This window comes from Symsagittifera roscoffensis, chromosome 8, assembly GCF_963678635.1.
Source record: "Symsagittifera roscoffensis chromosome 8, txSymRosc1.1, whole genome shotgun sequence".
Classification (NCBI taxonomy): domain Eukaryota; kingdom Metazoa; phylum Xenacoelomorpha; order Acoela; family Convolutidae; genus Symsagittifera; species Symsagittifera roscoffensis.
This window is the reverse complement of record NC_087069.1, coordinates 15089546-15092475: the sequence shown is the minus strand read 5'-3', so window position 1 is coordinate 15092475 and position 2930 is coordinate 15089546. Positions and strand designations below refer to the sequence as shown.

General features: G+C 33.8%; 1 long non-coding RNA gene across 1 annotated transcript; it reads left to right on the top strand.

The window, feature by feature from the left end:
- Positions 1–544: 544 nt before the first annotated feature.
- Positions 545–2283, top strand: LOC134853313 (uncharacterized). The gene is made up of 3 exons (XR_010164339.1): positions 545–1296; positions 1465–1619; positions 1942–2283. It is a non-coding gene; the product is annotated as an uncharacterized LOC134853313 (long non-coding RNA).
- The last annotated feature ends 647 nt before the right edge of the window (positions 2284–2930 follow it).

Sequence of the window (2930 nt, the reverse complement as noted above, 5' to 3'; positions counted from 1 at the left end):
GGAAATACAACTAACCGCAAACAGTTTGAAGCATTAATAAACGATTATATTACAATTTTAGTAATTTTTTTAAGGTTGAGAAAAAAATCTTTGAAATCATTCAATAGTCAATGGTAATTTTTTCATAAAACAAATAATCAATAATAAAAAACTCCGATCTCATTTCGATTCTTATTTGAATTGACAATAATTGATAAATTATTCACCCATTTTCTTTTTTTTGTGATGAAAAATTGCCTATTCAATCTTATTTTTTCCAATTTCTATCTTTTTTTTTGCTCATTTGTTTTTCTAACTTGCATCCAAATTTCAAACTGTGCTTTTTTCAAAGAACTTGGCTTATGGGAATTTAGGCGAAACAACCTCAGCGTTTTTCAAACCATTTCGATTTTAAAACTTTTTCTTCGATCACGACGGACACTTTTTTAAAATATTATATAAGCATAATGCTTTTATTTGATGATAAATTTGGCTAAGATTTTATGAAAAATTCTTTCAAATTTTTGTTTAGTGGTAAGCCGTGTGTTCAGGTGAAACACTCTAAGAAAATTTTGCGGTTATCTTTTTTTTTGATTTGCTAGAATTCATGTAAAAACCTAATATTGGTAAAAACGATTAATTAAAATTGTCACAAATTGATCTTAATCAGCGGTCACAATCGGTTAGTTAAGCCTAAACTTGAATGAGGGCACGGATAATCTTTCAAACTACTTTTAACAATTTTTCAATATTTTTCTGGCTGTTTAAAACTCATGTCTAACATCTTTAATTTTTAAAAATCATGTGAAACTTGTTCTTATGTTTTCTCAATGTCCCTAAACTTTTTTTGCAAACACTGCTAAGATTTTTTCAAAATTTTGATTAATTTTTCATTGGCGAAAAATTTGACAAAAAAATTGTTGTGAAAATTGTTTTCGACTCTCAATGTTCGGATTGGTCGGATTGGAATTTTGTGTACGACTCACCTTGTGGAGTCCATGCACAATTTATCAAGAAGAGAAGTCACAGCAGGAATTGTACCCAGCCCACTTTCGGAGGTCGAAAATGCATCGGGCTCAAATTTGAAGAGCAGCTGAAGTATCCAAACATAGTGCCAAACTCAATCGTGGCATTGCAAGCAGCGACGATAAAATGCGGACAATTTAACCAAAAACTTTTCACGGGCCTCTTCTGGGTTTATGGAAACCTAACTGACTCGAGATGGGAACGTTTTCATTGGACTGAATTTACAAATCGGGTTCCTTCATTCGACTATTTCGACCAGGAAGGAAATCAATATATTCGCCAGAGTTGCAGGTATTCAGAAATACAGCATTTAAACGTTAAAAAACGAAATTGTACAAAAATGAATTAGTTAGCCAAAAGTAATTCAACTGCTGATAAGTGTTTATAGGATCGGACCTTCTGAATCACTAAAAAGATCGCAATGTTTAGGTTGTTTTAAACAGCTTAATGTTCTTTCAGGTCCTTGTGGTATGTTGCCGATCCGGAAAACCCACCTCGATCGAATGTGTTCGTGTCTGGGGCAGGTTATTACGATGGTACGCACGACGCTGATAGTACTTCGACCGCTACTGTAGTCTGTGATGAATGGAAGACATCAAAGATTTCTGCTTGTGGTATTTACATTTCTCTTTTTAGTTGTGTCTTATTTTTTATAAGTTTGTTTTTGATTCGGCTGAGTTAGCAAAAGCTAGCAAAAAAGTTATCGAGTTATGCAGATTTCTCTTGAAAAATTGCTGACAAAGTTTTTGAAAGTATCCTGGGGTCTTTGCGAGCGTTATGAAATAGAAAAAATGAACTAGAAAAAAAAACATTAAAATATTTATTTTTATCGTAGCAGCGAGCGATTTCAATTAAAAACTTTTTGATTTCTTTCCTTTTTGGATAAGTGTTTCTGAAAGTTGTCTCATTGTCACTTTACTACATACTTTTTGATAGATCCAGAAGAGCCTTTGAGTTGTCAAGATGGTGGCTTCGACCTCTGTCTCAATCTACTCATGAACTGCGAGGACACTCTTAACGATGGTTTCAAATGCAGCAGCTGTGTGAATGGCACAGAATTCTACGCACAGCGAGAGTTTGGCTGCAAAAACACAACTTTGTTTTTGTGACTTATTTGGTGTAACCAAAAGCGAGGTCACACGGCTTAAGAATAATTTTCCTTGAAACTTTCCAGAAAAAAAAATTGACTGCTTGTACTCTAACTTAACTATCACAGACACAAAAAACCAGAGTAGTATCTAAATATAACATAATTGCTCGTATACCAGCGAAGTCCTGAATGATCCCACTGCATTTTAATTTTTATGGAGTAATTTAAAATAAAATGATTGATGAAATTTTCACAAAAAAACTGCCACATTTAAAACAAAGTGATATATTTTGCATATAGCAAATCATTTAATAGACCACGCAGCATGCCTAATCCAATTCAGATCGAATTCTATTACGGAACAAACCTCTACTTACGCGCTAATTGCACAAAATGTATCGCGCGCTAATTGTCTCAAAATGGTCATATTGGCATGGAATATCTCTGAAAAAACATCACAGGTGAAAAAAGTTGAGCTCAGGACAACAATACCTTTTGAATGACACATGGCACAAAAAGTTGCCAAAAATTCTATTCAAAAAGTACGAAGCGGAAACAATAACTGCGAGGCGACAGTTATTCTTTACAAACTATTATTCGTATCAAAAGATTAATTGGGTAACACTATAAATGCCTTGCAAAGGTCAAGCACCTGAAAAAATTGCAAAAAAAGAGAATTTAGCGACTGTATCTAGACAACAAATGTCAGCTGCTTGCAAGATGAGGACTAAAGAATCAAAGGATTCAAGAAAACAGATCCAGTTTAGTACGCTGAAATTTTAAGTGCAGACATGTGGGAAAGTATCCCACGTGACATTCCTACAGTTCTAGTATC